This window comes from Pseudophryne corroboree, chromosome 4 (genome assembly GCF_028390025.1).
Source record: "Pseudophryne corroboree isolate aPseCor3 chromosome 4, aPseCor3.hap2, whole genome shotgun sequence".
In the NCBI taxonomy this organism is placed as follows: Eukaryota; Metazoa; Chordata; class Amphibia; order Anura; family Myobatrachidae; genus Pseudophryne; species Pseudophryne corroboree.
The window spans coordinates 753,568,744-753,594,659 of NC_086447.1; the positions used below are offsets into that span (position 1 = coordinate 753,568,744).

Genomic DNA, 25,916 nt, shown 5'->3' on the forward strand with positions numbered 1-25,916 from the left:
TCTCACCAAGGGTACCTCAGGTTTGTGGTACAGAACTGTCACTATCAGTTTCAGACGCTGCCGTTTGGATTGTCCACGGCACCCCGGGTCTTTACCAAGGTAATGGCCGAAATGATGATTCTTCTTCGAAGAAAAGGCGTCTTAATTATCCCTTACTTGGACGATCTCCTGATAAGGGCAAGGTCCAGAGAACAGTTAGAGGTCGGAGTAGCACTATCTCAAGTAGTACTACGACAGCACGGATGGATTCTAAATATTCCAAAATCGCAGCTGATTCCGACGACACGTCTGCTGTTCCTAGGAATGATTCTGGACACAGTACAGAAAAAGGTGTTTCTCCCGGAAGAGAAAGCCAGGGAGTTATCCGACCTAGTCAGGAACCTCCTAAGACCAGGCCAAGTGTTAGTACATCAATGCACAAGGGTCCTGGGAAAGATGGTGGCTTCTTACGAAGCGATTCCATTCGGCAGATTCCACGCAAGAACTTTTCAGTGGGATCTGCTGGACAAATGGTCCGGATCGCATCTTCAAATGCATCAGCGGATAACCCTGTCTCCAAGGACAAGGGTGTCTCTCCTGTGGTGGTTACAGAGTGCTCATCTCCTAGAGGGCCGCAGATTCGGCATTCAGGATTGGGTCCTGGTGACCACGGATGCCAGCCTGAGGGGCTGGGGAGCAGTCACACAGGGAAGAAATTTCCAGGGCTTGTGGTCAAGCATGGAAACGTCACTTCACATAAATATCCTGGAACTCAGGGCCATTTACAATGCCCTAAGTCAGGCAAGACCTCTGCTTCAGGGTCAGCCGGTGTTGATCCAGTCGGACACCATCACGGCAGTCGCCCACGTAAACAGACAGGGCGGCACAAGAAGCAGGAGGGCAATGACGGAAGTGGCAAGGATTCTTCGCTGGGCGGAAAATCATGTGATAGCACTGTCAGCAGTGTTCATTCCGGGAGTGGACAACTGGGAAGCAGACTTCCTCAGCAGACACGATCTTCACCCGGGGGAGTGGGGACTTCACCCAGAAGTCTTCCACATGATTGTGAACCGTTGGGAAAAACCAAAGGTGGACATGATGGCGTCCCGCCTCAACAAAAAACTGGACAGATATTGCGCCAGGTCAAGGGACCCTCAGGCAATAGCTGTGGACGCTCTGGTAACACCGTGGGTGTACCAGTCAGTGTATGTGTTCCCTCCTCTTCCTCTCATACCAAAAGTACTGAGAATCATAAGAAGGAGAGGAGTAAAGACTATACTCGTGGCTCCGGATTGGCCAAGAAGGACTTGGTACCCGGAAATTCAAGAGATGCTCACGGAAGACCCGTGGCCTCTACCTCTAAGAAAGGACCTGCTCCAGCAGGGACCATGTCTGTTCCAAGACTTACCGCGGCTGCGTTTGACGGCATGGTGGTTGAACGCCGGATCCTGAAGGAAAAAGGCATTCCGGATGAAGTCATCCCTACCCTGATCAAAGCCAGGAAGGATGTGACCGTACAACATTATCACCGTATTTGGCGAAAATATGTTGCGTGGTGCGAGGCCAGGAAGGCCCCTACAGAGGAATTTCAACTGGGTCGATTCCTGCATTTCCTGCAAACAGGACTGTCTATGGGCCTAAAATTAGGGTCCATTAAGGTTCAAATTTCGGCCCTGTCAATATTCTTCCAAAAAGAACTAGCTTCTGTTCCTGAAGTTCAGACGTTTGTCAAGGGAGTACTGCATATACAGCCTCCTTTTGTGCCTCCAGTGGCACCTTGGGATCTCAATGTAGTTTTGGGGTTCCTAAAATCACATTGGTTTGAACCACTCACCACTGTGGACTTAAAATATCTCACATGGAAAGTGGTAATGCTGTTAGCCCTGGCTTCAGCCAGGCGTGTTTCAGAATTGGCGGCTTTATCCTATAAAAGCCCTTACCTAATTTTTCATACGGACAGGGCAGAATTGAGGACTCGTCCTCAATTTCTCCCTAAGGTGGTTTCAGCATTTCACTTAAACCAGCCTATTGTGGTGCCTGCGGCTACTAGGGACTTGGAGGATTCCAAGTTACTGGACGTAGTCAGGGCCCTGAAAATATATGTTTCCAGGACGGCTGGAGTCAGAAAATCTGACTCGCTGTTTATCCTGTATGCACCCAACAAGTTGGGTGCTCCTGCTTCTAAGCAGACTATTGCTCGTTGGATTTGTAGTACAATTCAGCTTGCACATTCTGTGGCAGGCCTGCCACAGCCAAAATCTGTAAAAGCCCATTCCACAAGGAAAGTGGGCTCATCTTGGGCGGCTGCCCGAGGGGTCTCGGCTTTACAACTTTGCCGAGCAGCTACTTGGTCAGGGGCAAACACGTTTGCTAAATTCTACAAATTTGATACCCTGGCTGAGGAGGACCTGGAGTTCTCTCATTCGGTGCTGCAGAGTCATCCGCACTCTCCCGCCCGTTTGGGAGCTTTGGTATAATCCCCATGGTCCTTTCGGAGTCCCCAGCATCCACTAGGATGTTAGAGAAAATAAGAATTTACTTACCGATAATTCTATTTCTCATAGTCCGTAGTGGATGCTGGGCGCCCATCCCAAGTGCGGATTGTCTGCATTACTTGTACATAGTTATTGTTACAAAAATCGGGTTATTGTTGTTGTGAGCCATCTTTTCAGAGGCTCCTTCTGTTATCATGCTGTTAACTGAGTTCAGATCACAAGTTGTACGGTGTGATTGGTGTGGCTGGTAAGAGTCTTACCCGGGATTCAAAATCCTTCCTTATTGTGTACGCTCGTCCGGGCACAGTATCCTAACTGAGGCTTGGAGGAGGGTCATAGGGGGAGGAGCCAGTGCACACCAGGTAGTCCTAAAGCTTTTTACTTTTGTGCCCAGTCTCCTGCGGAGCCGCTATTCCCCATGGTCCTTTCGGAGTCCCCAGCATCCGCTACGGACTATGAGAAATAGAATTATCGGTAAGTAAATTCTTATTTTTTCCGCATACAATAAGTTTTACTAATGGGTTAATAATTAATAATATATTAACATATTGTGTTCACATAATAAAATTTTTCACTTTTTATCCCAATTAGGTTTTATTCATAATCTTCGGACTGCCCATAACCCCATTTATCAACTATTAACCCACAAACCACAGACTGTCACTACCTCCAAATGTAGTAACAGAAAATTCTCACACAACTAATAAATTCACCAGAAACAAACTCCCATCATTTCCCAATACTCATTAATGATTCAGTCTCAAAAATAATTTTTTATGGTTGTTATACCTCTTACATATATAATTTTTGCTTGTCTTGTTTACTATTACTATTATTATCGTTTTTCTATATCTCATTCTTCCCTTGTACATTCTTTTTATTGTATGATTGTCTGTATAGTCGTTATATAACAAATCCCCATTATAATTCGAGAAACACGCCCCCTTTTCTATGACATAAGCAAGTATGGGCATAAATAGCCCACACTGAATATGGCACTCATAGACTCCCTGAGGAAGACCTAGAAAGGTCGACACGCGTAGGAGATAACAGGACACCGTTTCAAACAGACTGCCTTAATTATATTCAACACAGCAGAGCTCTCTATCTTTGGACACATTCATCACCCACAGCGCTGAAGACTGCTGAGGAACAGGAACAGGTCACGTGACCGCGAGGTACAGGAAAGTGAAAGAGAAACCGGACGAAAAGCTGCAAGACTGACAAGGAAGCAAGGTGACAGCGGAAGTTGGGAATCGAGCACAGAAGAACGAGGTAAGGGCTCTGTAAGTGGGGAGGTGCACTGCGGACAGTCCCGCTCCGGGTCTCGAAGTCAGTGACACTTTCCCCCCCAGAGACACGACCGCACTCCTCGGATCTGGCCGGCGGCAGACGCCTGTCTACACGGGCGCCTTCCGCAGCCACAGACCGAGTCAGAGAGCGGCGAGTCCAGAGCCAATAATTACCTATCTCCTGCAACTCATCCCTCCCGCATAGCCACCTGGGGTACCCCTTCATTTGCTAGCACCGTCAGAAGATCACCTCACCCCCCCTCCCTCTCAAGACAGGATCAAGCTGCTGCAACAGACTCTTTGACCGTGACCCCTATATATTACTGAATGAGCTCCTCTGGGACTGTGTTGTATATGCCCCTCCACACATTGTGGTAGAAGTTTGAGCACAATTAAACGAGGTGGGACGCCACACTCTATTGTACTGGACTGCGGACCAAAATATACATATGTATAGATTTCTTTCATATACATATATATATATACACTCTTTCATTAATATATTAATTTCTCTAACGTCCTAAGTGGATGCTGGGACTCCGTAAGGACCATGGGGAATAGCGGCTCCGCAGGAGACTGGGCACAAAAGTAAAAGCTTGAACTAGCTGGTGTGCACTGGCTCCTCCCCCTATGACCCTCCTCCAAGCCTCAGTTAGATTCTTGTGCCCGAACGAGAAGGGTGCATGCTAGGTGGCTCTCCTGAGCTGCTTAGCGTAAAAGTTTATTTTAGGTTTTTTATTTTCAGTGAGTCCTGCTGGCAACAGGCTCACTGCATCGTGGGACTAAGGGGAGAAGAAGCGAACTCACCTGCGTGCAGAGTGGATTGGGCTTCTTAGGCTACTGGACATTAGCTCCAGAGGGACGATAACAGGTTCAGCCTGGATGGGTCCCGGAGCCGCGCCGCCGGCCCCCTTACAGAGCCAGAAGAACGAAGAGGTCCGGTGAAATCGGCGGCAGAAGACGTTCCTGTCTTCAACTAAGGTAGCGCACAGCACTGCAGCTGTGCGCCATTGCTCTCAGCACACTTCACACTCCGGTCACTGAGGGTGCAGGGCGCTGGGGGGGAGCGCCCTGAGACGCAATAAAAAACTGAAATACCTTAGGATGGCAAAAGAAATACATCACATATAGCTCCTGGGCTATATGGATGTATTTAACCCCTGCCAGTTTTCCAGAAAAAAGCGGGAGATAAGGCCGTCGTGAAGGGGCGGAGCCTATCTCCTCAGCACACAAGCGCCATTTTCCCTCACAGTTCCGCTGGAAGGACGGCTCCCTGACTCTCCCCTGCAGTCCCTACAGAATCAGGGTAAAAACGAGAGAGGGGGGGCACTATTGGCAGCTAAATTATAAACAGCAGCTATAAAAGGGAGTAACACTTATATAAGGTTATCCCTATATATATATATATATATATATATATATAGCGCTCTGGTGTGTGCTGGCAAACTCTCCCTCTGTCTCCCCAAAGGGCTAGTGGGGTCCTGTCCTCTATCAGAGCATTCCCTGTGTGTGTGCTGGGTGTCGGTACGATTGTGTCGACATGTATGAGGAGGAAAATGATGTGGAAGCAGAGCAATTGCCTGTGTTAGTGATGTCACCCCCTAGGGAGTCGACACCTGACTGGATGGTTGTATTTAAAGAATGACAATGTCAGCACTTTACAAAAAACTGTTGACGACATGAGACAGCCGACAAATCAATTAGTGCCTGTCCAGGCGTCTCAGACACCGTCAGGGGCGATAAAACGCCCGTTACCTCAGTGGGTCGACACAGACCCAGACACAGATACTGAGTCCAGTGTCGACGGTGAGGAGACAAACGTAATGTCCAGTAGGGCCACACATTACATGATCACGGCAATGAAGGAGGCATTGAACATTTCTGACACTACAAGTACCACAAAGAAGGGTATTATGTGGGGAGTAAAAAAACTACCAGTAGCTTTTCCTGAGTCAGGTGAATTAAATGAGGTGTGTGATAAAGCGTGGGTTTCCCCCTATAAAAAAGTGCTAATTTCTAATAAATTATTGGCACTATACCCTTTCCCGCCAGAGGTTAGGGCGCGTTGGGAAATACCCCCTAGAGTAGATAAAGCGCTCACACGTTTATCTAAACAAGTAGCGTTACCGTTTCCTGATACGGCCGCCCTCAAAGAACCAGCGGATAGAAGGCTGGAAAATATCCTGAAGGGTATATACACACATACTGGTGTTATACTGCGACCAGCAATCGCCTCAGCCTGGATGTGCAGTGCTGGAGTGGCGTGGTCGGATTCCCTGACTGAAAATATTGATACCCTGGATAGGGACAGTATATTACTAACTATAGAGCATTTGAAGGATGCATTACTATATATGCGTGATGCACAGAGGGATATTTGCACCCTGGCATCAAGAGTGAGTGCTATGTCCATTTCTGCCAGAAGAGCGTTATGGACGCGACAGTGGTCAGGGGATGCGGATTCCAAACGACATATGGAAGTATTGCCGTATAAAGGGGAGGAGTTATTTGGGGCCGGTCTATCGGACCTGGTGGCCACGGCAACGGCCGGAAAGTCCACCTTTTTACCCCAGGTCACCTCTCAGCAGAAAAAGACACCGTCTTTTCAAACTCAGTCCTTTCGTTCCCATAAGTACAAGCGGGCAAAAGGCCACTCATTTCTGCCCCGGGGCAGAGGAAGAGGAAAAAGACTGCACCAGGCAGCCTCTTCCCAGGAGCAGAAGCCCTCCTCTGCTTCTGCCAAGTCTTCAGCATGACGCTGGGGCTTTACAAGCGGACTCGGACACGGTGGGGGCCCGTCTCAAAAATTTCAACGCGCAGTGGGCTCACTCGCAAGTGGACTCCTGGATTCTGCAGGTAGTATCACAGGGGTACAAACTGGAATTCGAGACGTCTCCCCCTCGCCGGTTCCTGAAGTCTGCTCTACCAAAGTCTCCCTCCGACAGGGAGGCAGTTTTGGAAGCCATTCACAAGCTGTATTCCCAGCAGGTGATAATCAAGGTACCTCTCCTACAACAGGGAAAGGGGTATTATTCCACGCTGTTTGTGGTACCGAAGCCGGACGGCTCGGTGAGACCAATTTTAAATCTAAAATCCTTGAACACTTACATAAAGAGGTTCAAATTCAAGATGGAGTCACTCAGAGCAGTGATAGCAAACCTGGAAGAAGGGGACTATATGGTGTCTCTGGACATCAAAGATGCTTATCTCCACGTCCCAATCTACCCTTCTCACCAAGGGTACCTCAGGTTTGTAGTACAAAACTGTCATTATCAGTTTCAGACGCTGCCATTTGGGTTGTCCACGGCACCTCGGGTCTTTACCAAGGTAATGGCCGAAATGATGATTCTTCTTCGAAGAAAAGGCGTTTTAATTATCCCTTACTTGGACGATCTCCTGATAAGGGCAAGGTCCAGGGAACAGTTAGAAGTCGGAGTAGCACTATCTCAGTTAGTGTTACGTCAGCACGGGTGGATTCTAAATATTCCAAAATCGCAGCTGATTCCAACAACACGTCTCCTGTTCCTAGGAATGATTCTGGACACAGTCCAGAAAAAGGTGTTTCTCCCAGAGGAGAAGGCCAGGGAGTTATCCGAGCTAGTCAGGAATCTCCTAAAACCAGGCCAGGTGTCAGTGCATCAGTGCACGAGGGTCCTGGGAAAAATGGTGGCTTCTTACGAAGCGATTCCATTCGGAAGATTCCATGCAAGAACGTTTCAGTGGGATCTTCTGGACAAATGGTCCGGATCGCATCTTCAGATGCATCAGCGGATAACCCTGTCGCCAAGGACAAGGGTGTCTCTTCTGTGGTGGCTGCAGAGTGCTCATCTACTAGAGGGCCGCAGATTCGGCATTCAGGATTGGATCCTGGTGACCACGGATGCCAGCCTGAGAGGCTGGGGAGCAGTCACACAGGGACGAAATTTCCAGGGCTTGTGGTCAAGCATGGAAACATCTCTTCATATAAACATTCTGGAACTAAGGGCCATTTACAATGCCCTAAGTCAAGCAAAACCCCTGCTTCAGGGTCAGGCGGTATTGATCCAATCGGACTACATCACGTCAGTCGCCCACGTAAACAGACAGGGCGGCACGAGAAGCAGGAGGGCGATGGCAGAAGCTGCAAGGATTCTTCGCTGGGCGGAGAATCATGTGATAGCACTGTCAGCAGTGTTCATTCCGGGAGTGGACAACTGGGAAGCGGACTTCCTCAGCAGACACGACCTTCACCCGGGGGAGTGGGGACTTCATCCAGAAGTCTTCCAAGAGATGGTAAACCGTTGGGAAAAACCAAAGGTGGACATGATGGCGTCCCGTCTCAACAAAAAACTAGACAGATATTGCGCCAGGTCAAGGGACCCTCAGGCAATAGCGGTGGACGCTCTGGTAACACCATGGGTGTACCAGTCAGTGTATGTGTTCCCTCCTCTGCCTCTCATACCAAAAGTACTGAGAATCATAAAAAGGAGAGGAGTAAGAACTATACTCGTGGTTCCGGATTGGCCAAGAAGGACTTGGTACCCGGAACTTCAAGAGATGCTCACGGAGGAACCGTGGCCTCTACCTCTAAGAAAGGACCTGCTCCAGCAGGGGCCTTGTCTGTTCCAAGACTTACCGCGGCTGCGTTTGACGGCATGGCGGTTGAACGCCGGATCCTGAAGGAAAAAGGCATTCCAGAAGAAGTCATCCCTACCCTGATAAAGGCCAGGAAGGATGTAACCGCAAAACATTATCACCGCATTTGGCGAAAATATGTTGCGTGGTGTGAGGCCAAAGAGGCCCCTACAGAGGAATTTCAACTGGGTCGCTTCCTACATTTCCTGCAAACAGGACTGTCTATGGGCCTAAAATTAGGGTCCATTAAGGTTCAAATTTCGTCCCTGTCGATTTTCTTCCAAAAAGAACTGGCTTCAGTGCCTGAAGTCCAGACGTTTGTCAAAGGGGTACTGCATATACAGCCTCCTTTTGTTCTCCCGGTGGCACCTTGGGATCTCAATGTGGTTTTGGGGTTCCTAAAATCACATTGGTTTGAACCACTCACCACTGTGGAATTAAAATATCTCACATGGAAGGTGGTAATGCTGTTAGCCCTGGCTTCAGCCAGGCGTGTCTCAGAATTGGCGGCTTTATCTTATAAAAGCCCTTACCTGATTTTTCACACGGATAGGGCAGAATTGAGGACTCGTCCTCAATTTCTCCCAAAGGTGGTTTCAGCGTTTCACGTGAACCAGCCTATTGTGGTGCCTGCGGCTACTAGGGACTTGGAGGACTCCAAGTTACTGGACGTAGTCAGGGCCCTGAAAATATATATTTCCAGGACGGCTGGAGTCAGGAAATCTGACTCGCTGTTTATCCTGTATGCACCCAACAAGCTGGGTGCTCCTGCTTCTAAGCAGACGATTGCTCGTTGGATTTGTAGTACAATTCAGCTTGCACATTCTGTGGTAGGCCTGCCACAGCCAAAATCTGTAAAAGCCCATTCCACAAGGAAGGTGGGCTCATCTTGGGCGGCTGCCCGAGGGGTCTCGGCTTTACAACTTTGCCGAGCAGCTACTTGGTCAGGGGCAAACACGTTTGCTAAATTCTACAAATTTGATACCCTGGCTGAGGAGGACCTGGAGTTCTCTCATTCGGTGCTGCAGAGTCATTCGCACTCTCCCGCCCGTTTGGGAGCTTTGGTATAATCCCCATGGTCCTTACGGAGTCCCAGCATCCACTTAGGACGTTAGAGAAAATAAGAATTTACTTACCGATAATTCTATTTCTCATAGTTCGTAGAGGATGCTGGGCGCCCATCCCAAGTGCGGATTGTCTGCAATACTTGTATATAGTTATTGTTACAAAATTCGGGTTATTATTGTTGTGAGCCATCTTTTCAGAGGCTCCTTCGTTTATCATACTGTTAACTGGGTTCAGATCACAGGTTGTACGGTGTGATTGGTGTGGCTGGTATGAGTCTTACCCGGGATTCAAGATCCTTCCTTATTATGTACGCTCGTCCGGGCACAGTATCCTAACTGAGGCTTGGAGGAGGGTCATAGGGGGAGGAGCCAGTGCACACCAGCTAGTTCAAGCTTTTACTTTTGTGCCCAGTCTCCTGCGGAGCCGCTATTCCCCATGGTCCTTACGGAGTCCCAGCATCCACTACGGACTATGAGAAATAGAATTATCGGTAAGTAAATTCTTATTTTTCTATTTTTTCACATCTTTTTCCATTTATTCTCTCTTTCTGTCATTTTTGTTTTAGAATAAATACACTTATTCTTCATATATACAGTGTATACTTGTCATTTAGTATTACAACCATTATCACCACATATTCAGGCGCAATTGTGTACCCTTATGTTATATATCCTTAAAGAGGTATTGGGTTTAACCTCCACCACAATTTTGCTGCCACAGCGTTTATCTACACAAGTAGAGCGCCGGATACAATTTGTTCATAATAATCACTATCCAACATGCTTATTCCACGGCAGGCTTGCCGGATCCAAAATCTAGTGTACATACAAAAATAGAAAAGAGAGGACTTTCTTGTTTGGCGCACTCTTGACTAAAAAATTATATAGTAAATTCATATGAGTCAAAGGTATCGGAGAATGTAAAACATAACTTTTAATAATACGGTTAAAATATAGAATCTCCTAGAAAAATATTTAAAATAAGCTGATGAATATCAGTGTATGAATTTATGCGGCAGGAATAGCTGTAATGATAGTACCAGGGGGGTCATTCTGACGTTTAACGTAGCAGAGCGAACGGGTCCCTACTGCGCATGCGCCGGCGCCGTAGTGCGCCGGCGCATACCAGACAGCCGAAGGCCATAGCAGGGATACGATCGCCTCTGCCTGATTGACAGGCAGAGGTGATCGCTGGGCGGGAGGGGACGGAACGGCAGCGTTTTGCAAGAGTCTCAGTTTGAACCTCTTAAATCTGCGGACCTTAAGTGGCTTTCCCTCAAGGTCTTGATTCTGCTGGCTATTGCCTCTGCTAGACGGGTATCAGATTTGGGTGCCTTGTCTTGTAGGTCCCCCTATCTGATTTTTCACCGTGACCGGGCGGTTCTTCGAACGCGCCCTGGTTATCTACCTAAGGTGGTGTCTTCTTTCCACCTTAACCAGGAGATTGTGGTTCCGGCCTTTGTCTCGCCAGATTTATCCTCCAAAGAGCGGCCTTTGGATGTGGTAGGGGCTCTCCGTGTCTATGTGAAGAGGACAGCCTCCATTAGGAAGTCTGATTCTCTCTGTGTACTGTTTGGTTTTCACAAACGTGGCTGGCCTGCTAACAAACAGACCTTGGCCAGATGGATTAGAATGGTGATTGCACATGCTTATGTACAGGCTGACCTTCCAGACCCTGCTACCATCAAAGCCCATTCTACTCCGTCTGTTGAACCTTCTTGGGCGGCCTGCCGTGGTGCGACCCTTGAACAATTGTGCAAGGCGGCTACGTGGTCCTCAGTGAACATGTTCATAAGGTTCTATGCCTTCGATACTTCCGCCTCCCAGGATGCTTCCTTTGGACGCCGGGTTCTTGTGCCCGCTACAGTGCGTCCCCTCCCATAAGGAACTGCTTTAGGACATCCCCGATGTTATTCCCTGTGGAATACCAGTGTACCCCGCTGCAGAAAAGGATATTTATGGTAAGAACTTACCCTTGTTAAATCTATTTCTGCAAGGTACACTGGATTCCACAGGGCACCCACCCTGACGCACTTAGCTTCTTTGGGTTGGTATGGCATTAGCCGCTGATGCCTTCTCCTGTCGTGAGAATGTGGTGTCTGTGGCTACTAACTGTTGTTGTCTCTTTTACCTGCTACTGCATTGGACTGGTTGACAAAACTGAGCTCTTGTGTATGGAGGCGGGGTTATAGAGGAGGCGGCGCTGAGCATCTTGGGAACAGTCAAAGCTTTTGGCCTGTTGGTGTCTCGGATCAAGATCCTACTCTACACCCCAATGTTATTCCCTGTGGAATCCAGTGTACCTCGCAGAAAGAGATTTAACAAGGGTAAGTTCTTACCATAAATCTCCTTTTCTACAGAATAAACCTACCACCAATCAAATCACTGATGGAAAAAGTGACTGATTTGTTCTAAGTATTGGTTCTACGCAACCTGAAAGGCTTATGTGACCAATGCAAAGTTGAAAAAGAATTGCCTGAACAGTACATGTCTTAATGAAGGGAAAAGTCTTACATCCCTTAGGTCCTGGCTAATATCACTCTCTATGGGTGAAGACAGGATAGTGAAATTCTGGTTGCCACAAACCGGTTGGAGGTGCAGAGAGAAAATATAAAGATCTGCTGTCAATGTTAGGCCAGAGTGTCCCCAATGCTCCGACTACACCGGGTATTCCCAGATGGTCTCCCACTTGGTACTGGCTCGGCCCTATACTGTATAGCTTCCAAGATCGGACGAGATTGGGCATATGCAGTATGGTATGATAGTAGGTCACTGGAGTCCCTGTTAGATTTTCTCCAGAATAATTGATGAGAGTTCATGAAAATAAGTGCAAATGGTCATGTGACCAACAGTAACAGTGCTAAAGGTGAGAAACTGCCGTAGGTAAGTTTGTTTCGCTGGATCACCAATGAGAGTCTCAGAATCATAGAAGAAAAAGAGAAAAGTAACACAAAATGAGCCTTTGGTTGGTAATGTAGAAAACAGCTGGTATCTGTTATCAAAAGTTATACAGTAATGACATATAGAAGGATTTTTATCAGTCTAATGTGAGCAATATTCACAAATGTAAACCATGTCTAAGCAGAATGGGTTAGTAATGTGGGTACATCACATAGGTTATTTACTGTCAGACCGTTAATAGAGACCCAGATGGCAGGCAGGAGAATAATGTCCAAAACCTTACTGGCAGGAAAGGAACTGTCATACAGAAAAAGACACCACATCCCTATATATTAACTGTATCCATCATATGAGACCATCCATATTATCTATATGGTCAATATAGATATCAGATAGTGGTGTCAGGTGATAATCTGCTGGTACCTATATTAGTATGTAGTGTTTAGCTGCCAGTGGATAATGCCAGCGGGCGATGCAGTCATCTGTGCTATACACTGATATAGCCTGACACTGCTCCCGCTGCTCCGTATAGTATAAAGTTACTGGTCCCAGTGTAGGGGAACTGCCTCTGCTGCCCGGGAGGTGTGTTGGTAGTGGTCGCCTTGCCATTGGCGCTGTCACCGGCCGGGAACCGGGAACTGCATGTGCAGAGGTGTAAGAGAATTATTTTTTGCTTTAGTCATTACTTTTGTTTTTATCCAATACTATATACAGATGTAGCCATGATGATCATGGCTACATCTGAGGTAAACGTTCACCCTCGACGCAGCTATGTGCACCTGCGCCTAGCCATGCCGAGCTGCGGCATTTGCCATTCCCATTCATGCGAAATGGGCACACAAACGTCTTAGACATTCAGATGTACACGGTGCGGTCGCGCTTAACAAGATACAATCGCGGTATGATGTAGCCACAATGAGAGTGGCTACATCTGTACAGTTGTAACTCCCTGTTGGCATCAGAGATGAGTGTTATGGTGGTTATGACTGTTCCCCTCCCCAACCCCCATCCATCTCTTGCTCTCTTCTTTCACTCTCTCACCATCGACTGTAGGTGTGTTCTTCACCAGCCGAGTAATAGGTCAAAATAGCAGATTTTAGGCGACAGAAAGGATGACTGGGTTATGCAAGGTTAGTGGGGTGGGCGGGTGGTCTGGGCAAACTCTGCATAGGTTCTTAATGCCTAGTAGTCCTTCAGATATGTAGTCCTTCAACTAATCTGACTAGATTGCTTAGAAATTAGCTGAACATCGCTCCGTGTGTAGGGGTGCCAGCGACAGCGATGTGCGGTCCTGCGCGTCGCTATTGCCGGTGCTAGATTGGCCTGCATGCAGGCACAATCTAGCACGTCGCTCATTTCACTGCTGGGTGAAATGAGCGCCCCCCCGTGTGTCCCCCGTCCCCCCCCCCCTCGCTCAGCACATCGTGCTGTGCTGAGTGGAGGGAGGGATGTGTGCTGAGCAGTCTGTGCTAGACCGCCCAGCACACATCTCTGGGGAAATCTCCCCGTCACTACGGCACTTTAGATTTGGGTGGGGTGTGTTCAAACTGAAATCTAAATTGCAGTGTAAAAATAAAGCAGGCAGTATTTACCCTGCACAGAAACAAAATAACCAACCCAAATCTAACGCTCTGCACATGATATACAGTATCTGCCCCACCTGCAGTGCACATGGTTTTGCCCATTAGAGAAATATTTTGCTGCCTAGTTCTGCAACTTACACAGTAAGGAAAATGGTCTTACTCTGTAATTGCTTGTAGACACTTTTCTCCTTTATAACACTTTTAAAGTGAGCTGAGGGAAAAATAACAAAAGAGGGTCCAGTTACATTTCTAAATAATTTACAAAAAAATGTTTCTGACCAAAAAATAAGAAAAAAAAAAGTTATACTAATTCTCAAATTGTGCTCATTTTGCAAATTGTATAAAATATTTATATGGAGCCCACATGGATCAATGACACCTCAGGAGGGATGTGATAACTTTGGGCTGTGGTAAGGGTTCCAATGGCACAGACTTTGTTTCAGTGCAAAATAGAAAAATAAAAGTGCTATGAGATGACCTAAACAAATGTTAATTACATTTTAAACAACTAGAGCGGAGATAATATCATACAGTTACAGTTAATGTAATTTTCACTTAAAAACCAAAATCAATAAACAAAAAGATGGACCAGCGCTGGATGTGATCTGCAGTACAGAATCTCTGACCTGCTTCCTAGGACGTGACCAACGACTGACCTGCAGAGTCCTGAGAGCCGCGGCACATGACTGGACCAAAAAAGAAAACAGCTCTAAAGATCTGGAACAGCAGAGGGCTTATTGTAAAATGAGCTTCATACAAACATCTATTCCCTAATTCAGTGGTTCCCAAACTGGGTTGCCTCTAGGCACTTCTAGGGGTGCCCTGGGTTGGTGGTCCAGGACCAATTCAAATTTCAGAGAGTTTCAAATTTCAAAGAGTTTCAAAAAGCAGAAGCTTCTCTTTCTATAAAAATGACTTACCAGGAAAATTCTAAGAGAATGCCTATTTCAAATTATTATAACACAAAAGAAAACTAACATGTATCTGTAACCTTGATATAGTCCTTACTGCACCTCCTAAATCTGAACTTACTTTGAGCTTTTTAACTCTAGACCTATCATTCGCCATTATGGTGGCCCATTATAAGACTCAACTTTTTGACATTACTTTCCCCATTAACTGGAAGGGTGGCATGCATGGAGTTATCACCTTACAAGTCATTACATGCAGACAAGTTCCTACCTGTGAGTGCAGATCTTTGGAATAGACTGGATTGATATGGGAACAATATTTCAATAAAATAAGAGTTGATACTAGTTGGGAAAGGCATTGGCAATCAGAGCCGTAACTAGACTTTTTGATGCCCTGTGCCAGAAAGAGAAACGCTGTACCCCCTCCCCCCCCACACACATTTTCCCAAAATAGGACATAAGGTGCATTCCTTGTGGGGAAGGGGCATGACAAAATTGATCGCGGAGAAAGCCCATGCTATGATGCCCCTTCCCACATTTTGTTATATACAGTGCCGTTTTTACCGGCGGGCGAGATGCGCAACGGCACTTTTCCCCTGGACCAGCTGATGTCACTGCTCCCCCTCCCAGTCAAAAGTACTCCGCTCTGGGGGCGGAGTTTCGCATAATGATGCGTTTGCGTAACGCATCATTTTGTGAAACTCCGCCCCCAGAGCGGAGAACTATAGCAGTAGCATCTATGACAGGGAGGAGGGGGAGCGAGCGGGTGGGCAGGGGAGCTGGCTGGCTGCTGGGGCTGATGCTGGCTGTACACACCCCTGACAATGAGCATTACCCCAGGCAACTAGCATTACACACTCCTGGCAAGTAGCATTATCCCTGGAAACGAGTATTACCCCTGGTAACGAGCATGACACCCATCCCAGAGCATGAAACCCTCTGGCACTGCACATGGATCCCAGAGCATGAAACCCATGGCAATGAGCATGACACCCAGCGCATGAAACCCCTGGCAATGAGCATGACACCCAGCACATGAGACCCCTGACAATGAGCATTACCCCAGGCCACTACCATTACACACTCCTGGCAACTAGAATAAACCCTGGCCACAAGAATTACCCCTGGTAACGAGCTTGACACCCATCACAGAGCATTAAATTCCTGGCAATGCACATGGATCCCAGAGCATGCAACCCATGGCAACAAGGAAGACACCCAGTGAATGAAACCCCTGGCAACAAGCATGACACCCAGCGCATGAAACCCCTGACAACGAGCATTACCTCAGCAACTAACATTACACACCCCTGGCAACTAACATAAACCCTGGCAATGAGTATTACCTCTGATAACGAGCATGACACCCATCCCAGAGCATTAAACCTCTGGCAACGCACATTGATCCCAGAGCATGAAACCCATGGCAATGAGCATGACACCCAGCACATGAAACCCATGGCAATGAGCATGACACCGAGCACATAAAACCCCTGTCAATGAGCATGACACCCAGTGCATGAAACCCCTGGCAACGAGCATGACACCCAGCATGTGAAACCCTTGGCAACGAGCAGGTAATTTAAAAGTAATTAGAAGCTTCACTGTAGGGATAATGTATAATGGGCATTGCGATGTGTGGCATAATATGGTGCAGGGGGCATAATATGGTGCAGTGGGCATTACTGTGTGGGGCTTAATATGGTGGAATTCAGTTTTTTCCCTATGGTGACCGAGGTCTGTTGGTGCAGGGTAAAAAACTGGGGTGTAAGCTCGTCTTTTCCTGTGAGGCCACACCCATTTTAACAAGACACGTCCATTTTAACGAGGCCACGCCCCCTCATTGGGAGCGAGCATGCAAATTTCTATTTTATATATCTATGGGGGGGTGCATTTTTTTATGTCAGTGGGAGGAGGGGGGCATTTTTATATTTCGCACTGGGAGCCAAATTGTCTAGTAACAGCCCTGACTGATACACTGTAACAGCAAAAAAAAAAATCACATAACAACAGTGGAAATTAGGTTCATATAAACTTACATAGCCAAAGATCAATAGGGAAACACTACAATAAAAATCTATACATAGTAACACAGTTGGTGAGGTTGAAAAAAGACCAGTAGTCCATCGAGTTCAACCTGAATTATATTGTATTCCCTATTCTATTCTGGTTAAAGGCTATATCCGCGTATATATTTTTCCATTATAAATTTATCTAACCAATTTTTAAACGCATTGACTGAATCCGCCATTACAACCTTCTCTGGCAGTGAATTCCATATTTGTATTACCCTTACAGTGAAGAATCTCTTCCTGCGCTGAGTACGAAATTTCCTTTCCTCAGGCCTAAGCGGGTGTCCGCGCGTTTTGTGTAGAGGTCTCTTAATAAACAAATCACCTGATAGCTCCGCATATTGGCCCTCATTCCAAGTTGTTCGCTTGCTAGCTGCTTTTAGCAGCATTGCAAACGCTAGGCCGCCGCCCTCTGGGGGTGTATCTTAGCTTAGCAGAATAGCGAACGAAAGATTAGTAGAACTGCTACTAAATAATTCCCTGCAGTTTCTGAGTAGCTCCAGACCTACTCACAGATTGCGATCACCTCAGTCCGTTTAGTTCCTGGTTTGACGTCACAAACACGCCCTGCGTTCGGCCAGCCACTCCCCCGTTTCTCCAGCCACTCCTGCGTTTTTACCTGGCACGCCTGCGTTTTTTAACACACTCCCTGAAAACGGCCAGTTTCCGCCCAGAAACACCCACTTCCTGTCAATCACACTACGATCACTCGAGCGATGAAAAAACGTCGCTCGAGCTTGTGTAAATCTACAAAGTTTTGTGTGAAAGTACTTAGCGCATGCGCGCTGCATACCATGGCCCTCATTCCGAGTTGATCGGTCGCAAGGCGAATTTAGCAGAGTTACACACGCTAAGCCGCCGCCTACTGGGAGTGTATCTTAGCATCTTAAAATTGCGACCGATGTATTCGCAATATTGCGATCACAAACTACTTAGCAGTTTTAGAGTAGCTCCACACTTACTCTGCCTGTGCGATCAGTTCAGTGCTTGTCGTTCCTGGTTTGACGTCACAAACACACCCAGCGTTCGCCCAACCACTCCCCCGTTTCTCCGGCCACTCCTGCGTTTTTTCCGGAAACGGTAGCGTTTTCAGCCACACGCCCATAAAACGCCGTGTTTCCGCCCAGTAACACCCATTTCCTGTCAATCACATTACGATCGCCGGAGCGATGAAAAAGCTGTGAGTAAAAATACTATCTTCATTGTTAAATTACTTGGCGCAGTCGCAGTGCGAATATTGCGCATGCGTACTAAGCGGATTTTCATTGCGATGCGATGAAAAATACAGAGCGAACGACTCGGAATGAGGGCCCATGTGCATGCGCATTTTAGCAGTTTTTTTCACTTGATCGCTGCACTGCGAAAATCAGCAGCGAGCGAATAACTCGGAATGACCACCATTTCCCCTTTATATATTAAATATTAATCAGATTTCCTCTTAGTTGTCTCATTTCTAGTGTAAACATATCTAACCTAGAAAGTCTCTTCTCATAGTCCAGTGTCTCTAACCCCTCTAACCCTCTCAATTTGGTCGCTTGCCCCTGAACCTTTTCAAGTTCTAATATGTCTTTTTTATAGGGCCTAATTCAGACCTGATCGCTAGGCTGCGTTTTCATACAGCGGGCGATCAGGTCTAAACTGCGCATGCACCACAATGCGCAGGCACGTTGCACGGGTACAAAGCAGATCGCCGCTCAGCGATGGATTTGTGCGACGGATCCATTCGCACAGGAGTTCGCAAGGAGATTGACAGATAGAAGGCATTTGTGGGTGGCAACGCAACTGACCGTTTCCTGGGAGTGTTTGGAAAAACGCAGGTGTGTCCAAGCATCTGCAGAGAGGGTTCCGGACGTCAGTTCCGGTCCCGGACAGGCTGATGTGATCGCAGCATCTGAGTAAGTCCTGGGCTACTTAGAGACTGCACAAAATCTGTTTGTACAACTCTGCTACACATGCGTTCGCACACTTGCAAAGCGAAAATACACTCCCCTATGGGCGGCGACTGAGGGAGTAATTCCAAGTTGATCGCAGCAGGAAATATTTTAGCAGTTGGGCAAAACCATGTGCACTCACTGCAGGGGAGGCGGTTTTAACATTTGCAGAGAGAGTTAGATTTGGGTGCGTTATTTTGTTTCTGCGCAGGGTAAATACTGGCTGCTTTATTTTTACACTGCAATTTAGATTGCAGATTGAACACACCACACCCAAATCTAACTCTCTCTGCAAATGTTATATCTGCCTCCCCTGCAGTGCACATGGTGACCGAGGTCTGTTGGTGCAGGGTAAAAAACTGCTAAAAGATTTCCTGCTGCGATCAACTTGGAATTACCCCCTATGTGAACGCAGGACTGCAAAAAAACCCTAGCGAGCTAACAGGTCTGTATTAGCCCCATAGTGTGTTGCCCAGAACTGTACACAATACTCGAGATGCGGCCGTACCAATGATTTGTACAGTGGCAGGATTACATTTTCAGCCCTTGTCTCAATTCCCCTTTTAATGTATGCTAACACCTTATTTGCCTTTGTTGCTGCACTTTGACATTGTGTGTTGCTGCAGTTGCTGCAGTGTGTTGATACAGTACTATCAATGAACACCCCCAAATCCTTTTCTATTACCGTTTTCCCTATATTTTCCCCATTTAATTGGTAGGTTGCATGTATATTTTTAGGCCCAAAGTGCATAACTTTAAATTTTTCCACATTAAACCTCATACACCATTTCGTTGCCCAAACGTCCAGGTTAAATAAATCGTTCTGAAGAGACTCCACATCCACATCTGACTTGATTACCCTACATATTTTAGTATCGTCTGCAAAAATTGACACTGTGCTTTCTAGTCCTTCTAGAATCTAGATCATTTATAAGTATGATATATACATACATATAATAAAACTGTAAGGGCTGTGTTAGTGACCTAGGAAGAGACATCAGGGAGAGGAGCAATTCAGGGAAAACCAGACGCTTGACACTTATATAATACCCCTTTCACACCGCAGCTTTAACCCGGTAAATTGCCGATTTTTCAGCCTTCCTAAACGGTTCTAGCTGCGATGTGAAAGGGCCACCTTGAATTTACAGTTTTCAAAATACTGGTATTTTGAAACGGTTAAAAAGCAGGGTCCTACCCGATTTAGAACCGTTTCACTGTGCAGTGTGAAAGGCTCTGAAACGGTATTTCCAAGCCACAGGAGGTGATAGGCTGTCTCCATGTGTGATGTCACCAGGCAGAAGCAGGAAGCTGGAGGAAAAACACATCAGACACATGAGAGTGGGTTTAGAAGCGTTTTCTTACTGCAAATATATTATACAATGGCAACTTGGAGTGATGAAGAGGTGAGGGAGCTGCTAAGAATCAGAGGGGATGAGGAAATCTGCAGACAAATAACTGGGACAGTCAAGGATGCACTCATATATAAAAACATGGTTAAAATGCTTCAAGCTGCTGGGTTCCATCGTACGACTATCCAAATTATTAATAATTAATTAATTAATAATTATTAATAATGTGTGGGCCAGAAAAGTCCATTTATAATGACAACCACTGTTTTCTATGGGTGAAATGGGTTCAGTGTGAAAGGTACCAAAACGGTAATGAAATGGTAATATACTGGTTACAACATGCGATGTGAAGGGGCTTTAACTGCTCAGACCCGTTTTAAGAACCGTTTAAAGAACCGTTTCAAAAGCAGGTTTTGCGATGTGAAAGCAGCATTAGAGCCTGCAGTGTGCAGGCTCCTCAAGTCCAAAATGACTATGCAGTATGACTGGAATTTTTAAACTCACTTAGTGCAGCTGGACTTCCAGCGTACAGCACTGCACTGACAGTTGGTGTTCCGGCCATGTTTCTGCGGATCTTGACTCTGCCCAAGTTATACAGCAGAGCCCGACTTAAAGTGACTGCTCTGCAGAGTAACTTAATTGAGGCAAAGATTCTAACGGGATGTGGTGCAGGTGGGACTGTGTTTATACAACGTATACCCCTTATCCCCATCAATCTTTCTTTTTAATCCAAGTCCCTGCAGTTCCTTTAAGCATCTGCTTCGCTATGTTGATCAACAAGTCACAGGAGCAAACACTCAGGGCTGCAGACGTAGATCTTAGGACAAGCTGGTTCACCCATGGGCAGCTTTACGTGGCTTGTCCACAAGTTAGTAGCCCCAAGCATCTGTTTGTGTTAATTCCTGAAGTAAAAGCTACAAATATTGTTTACAAAGAAATTTTGTGATCAGTGTGTACAATATATAATGACAATATTAGATGGCACTACTGTCCTTGTAAACTTGGTTCTGAGCAATAGCAGATATCCACGCAAGTGAAGCCGCAGGCAAATTCTAGTTGTTATTATTATTATTATTATTATTATTATTATTCTAAGACAGAATTATCAAAATGTGTATTTACCTTGTGTGTTACAATTTTTGACTCACTTGAATAATCCTCACTACATGACATTAGACCTCCATACAAACAACTTAAATGCCCATTGGGGAATGCGGTTATGTTACCGGCGCTCGGGATCACGGCGGTCAGCATGCCAAACCCCACATCAGACCTCACAACATGCCTTCATACCTACTCCACATGCCCCTTATATACTCCTCACCAAACTGCTTGTGATTGTCTCATTGCGATTGCACTGCTTAAGAAGATTTGCGGGATGTAATGCTGGGATCCGGTCTCTAGGTCGACACTATCTAGGTCGACCACTGTTGGTCGACAGTGACTAGGTCGACGGGGTTTCTATGTCGACATGTTCTAGGTCAGGACATGTTTTTCACGTTTTGGGTTTTTTTTTTTTTACCTTTTCATACTTAACGATCCACGTGGACTATGATTGGAACGATAATCTGTGCCCTTGCGAGGGGACATGGTGCACTAATTGGGGTTCCCGGTCACTCTACGAAGAAAACCACCAAAAAAACAAAAAACTCATGTTGACCTGTTGACCTAGACCATGTCGACCTAAAGACCCTGTCGACCTAGAGACCCTGTCAACCTAGTTACTGTCGACGAATAGTGGTCGACCTAGACACTGTCGACCTAGTTACTATCTACCTACCATACCACACCCATAATGCTTCCCGAGTTTGGCCGACATACTGGATTCCAGCCGTACTTGGACATTTTTTTTAAAGTGACAATCACTTACAAGGCATTGTTTTGCCTTGTAAGTGATTGCCCCTTTAAAAAAAAGTCAGAGGTCAGCAGGAATCCTGCACGTCGGCTGAACTCGAGCGGCATTACATCCCGTCCGATAAGCGCTTTTTTCATTGCTAGGGAATTTATTACGTTTTATGTGCATTTAGCAGATGTATTTTTTGTATATGACAAGGATAGTAATTTCTGCTGTATTCGATAGAGTTTTGATGTTTCAACAGTTAATGCTTGTTTTACAAACAAAACAAATGATTGCAAACAGGGGCCATGAGGCCTTAAATTCCTCTGCATCATCAGAAATCCTAGGTGACTTACAATATTCTAGACATGTTTCCCCTGTCATTGGCTGTACATTGGGGGTCATTCTGAGTTGTTCGATCGTTGCCGATTTTCGCTATATTGCGATTAGTCGCTTACTGCGCATGCGCAAGGTTCGCAGAGCGCATGCGCTTAGTTATTTTACACAAAAGTTAGGTATTTTACTCACGGCATAACAAGGATTTTTCATCGTTCTGGTGATCGTAGTGTGATTGACAAGAAGTGGGTGTTTCTGGGCGGAAACTGGACGTTTTCTGGGCATGTGCGAAAAAACGCTGGCGTTTCTGGGAAAAACGCGGGAGTGTCTGCAGAAACGGGGGAGTGTCTGGGCGAACGCTGGGTGTGTTTGTGACGTCAAACCAGGAACGAAACTGACTGAACTGATCGCAATGGCTGAGTAAGTCTGGAGCTACTCAGAAACTGCTAAGAAATTTCTATTCGCAATTCTGCGAATCTTTCGTTCGCAATTCTGATATGCTAAGATACACTCCCTGAGGGCGGCGGCTTAGCGTGTGCAATGCTGCTAAAAGCAGCTAGCGAGCGAACAACTCGGAATGAGGGCCATTATTCTGTCTGATCACAGTTGTTCTTCAGTTGGGCTACTATACAAGTATATAATATTGCTGTTGATTTCTAACTGGGTGTAATCAGGATTAAGATTTATACATCGATCAGCCGATATTGGTCTGTTCATATCACGGACTATATGACTAGAAATTCTGTCTCCATAAGCCCTGTAACAGCTTAATGCAGAATGCATATCTGTTGGTACTGTCATGACTAAGGTTTTTGTGAACCCGGTGCTAGCGAAGTCTGCGCGGGCGACTGGAGGACTACACGAATACCACCACTGACCTGGTTTTGGAAGTGTTGTGGACTCGGGGTCTCTTCCGGTGACTGGGAAGAGGAACCGCGGCAGAGATGGCCGAATCCAGGTTCTCCTCATGCAGGATGAGGTCGGCAGACAGGAAGCACGTGTGGGCGCTGAAGGTCTCCTGAAAGACAGAACTGGAAAGGCGCTGATGAATCAGTGAAGAATAACAGGTACAACTGTGCTAAAGGGCACGGGGTGCTTGGGGACACTGAGGTGCTTGGAGACACTGAGGTGCTTGGAGACACTGAGGTGCTTGGAGACACTGAGGTGCTTGGAGACACTGAGGTACTTGGAGACACTGAGGTACTTGGAGACACTGAGGTGCGTAGAGGCACTGAGGTGCGTAGAGGCACTGAGGTGCGTAGAGGCACTGAGGTGCGTAGAGGCACTGAGGTGCGTAGAGGCACTGAGGTGCGTAGAGACACTGAGGTACTTGGAGACACTGAGGTACTTGGAGACACTGAGGTACGTAGAGGCACTGAGGTGCGTAGAGGCACTGAGGTGCGTAGAGGCACTGAGGTGCGTAGAGACACTGAGGTGCGTGAAGACACTGGGGTGCGTAGAGACACTGGAGTGCGTAGAGACACTGGGGTGCTGAGGCACGGAGGCACGGAGGTGCTGGAAGCACGGAGGTACTGAGGCACGGAGGTGCTGAGGCACGGAGGTGCTGAGGCACGGAGATGCTGAGTCACGGAGATGCTGGAAGCACGGAGGCACGGAGGTGCTGGAAGCACGGAGGTACTGAGGCACGGAGGTGCTGAGGCACGGAGATGCTGAGTCACGGAGGTGCTGGAAGCACGGAGGCACGGAGGTGCTGGAAGCACGGAGGTACTGAGGCACGGAGGCACGGAGGTGCTGAGGCACGGAGGTGCTGAGGCACGGAGATGCTGAGTCACGGAGGTGCTGGAAGCACGGAGGCACGGAGGTGTTGGAAGCACGGAAGTACTGAGCTCTGGAGATCCCAACTACAACAGTAGTAAAACTGAAACACGACAGCTGTGGTTTTCAGTGGAGAACATGGAATTCAGTACTGTGCCTTTAAGACGAAACACTGCAGCTGTGCCTTTACATTGAGACTCAGGGAAATGGTGAAATCAAATGGCAACACACAAGTAACCATACAGGAACAAGGGAACAGAGTTTCCACAGGAACTTAGGTACAATGGTTACCTTAAGGGAGCTCAGCATAAAGACTCTCACAAGGCTGTATGTGACACGAGGAACTGGCCCAGATTCCAACTCAGCCTCCTGATTTATACTTCCTGGTCCTTGATGATTGGTGGGCAGGATTAGGTGATGTCACTGTCATGTGACTACTCTAGCCAAGGCTATGATGTAGAATGAGGCCTAGCAGGCCAAGAGAACACTGAAGCCTGGACTTCTGCAAAACACAGGATGCTTGCTTTTAGATTACTGAATTCAGCCTCACACAGGAGATCACCACAGGTGGAGCTGATTACCTCTCAGGCAGAGAACTCAGGAAACTCAGTGCTGACAAGCTGTTTAACTCCGTGAGTGAAAAGACACAGGATCCAGGACAGAAAGCAGGGGTAAGTCACCAAATATGAGAATTACAGTCAAGATTGTGACAGTATCCCCCTCTTCGAGGGTGGACTCCGGACACCCATCTAATCTTAGGGGAACTTGAGAAATTCATACAGAAGAATTTAGGACCTTCGTTGATGCCTCTTCTTCTTATGGGAACGTTTGGTTTTGACCAAGGACCGCGGGATCTCCTGTAAAGAAAAACCTTCCTTAGAAAACATGGGGGCTCCCAAGAAAGGAGTAGCATCATGGACTGGATCAAATTCAGAGTCTGAGTCCAAGTCTAATGGAAGATATGAATCTCCCATAGATACACAGTTTGCAGATGAAAATGAGGTGCACTGGAGATTTAAATTCTCTGGGCTAGGAGAGACTCCAACATGAGCAATTTTAATGGTCGGATTCTTACTGAAGGAGATTCTAAGATTATCCCTGGGAGGACAGCACAAACTTCCTTCTGCATTCCCTTTAGAGCCTGATTTCTTTACCGAGTCAGATTCCATAGGTTTAGGACCAAATTCTTTAACCACAGCATTACTAAAATTCTGTAAGTCATGGAACACAGGATCATTACTCTCAAAAAGCATGTTGGCCCACTCCAAAGCTCTTCCTCTGAATGCCAGGAACAGATATCGAGTAACGTTGGAAGGAGTTACTGCACCTGAAGGATCAGACTCCATCCGAGACAGAAATTGTTCAACCAAAGCGGCATATTGCAGTAAATCTCCATCGAAGTAAATAGGTGGTAAACCATCAGACGAAAGCTTAGAGGCTGAAACTGGAGAAATCTTTGACTGGACGAGTAGGACTGGATTGGATCCGGGGATGCTTGAATTGGCTGGAACCAAAGGAGACTGACCAGGCTGGTCCTGGAGTAACACTGGACCGGCTGGAACCGGAACGAACTGACCAGGCGGAGCCTGGAGTATTGCTGGACCGGCTGGAACCGGAACGGACTGGCCAAGCTGGGCCTGGAGTATTGCTGGACCGGCTGGAACCGGGACGGACTGACCAGGCTGGGCCTGGAGTATTGCTGGACCGGCTGGAACCGGGACGGACTGAGTCCTTTCTTCACGGGGCTGAACCAAGGCAGGAGCCCCCACTTCA

General features: G+C 47.0%; 1 protein-coding gene and 1 pseudogene across 3 annotated transcripts in view; one reads left to right on the top strand and one right to left on the bottom strand.

Annotated features, from left to right (window-relative positions):
* The window catches only part of CFAP61 (cilia and flagella associated protein 61), an 844,658-nt gene that overhangs the window by 693,512 nt on the left and 125,230 nt on the right, over window positions 1-25,916 (top strand). The gene's annotated exons all lie outside the window — the stretch shown is intronic.
* On the bottom strand, window positions 12,100-12,217 carry LOC134912525 (5S ribosomal RNA; annotated as a pseudogene).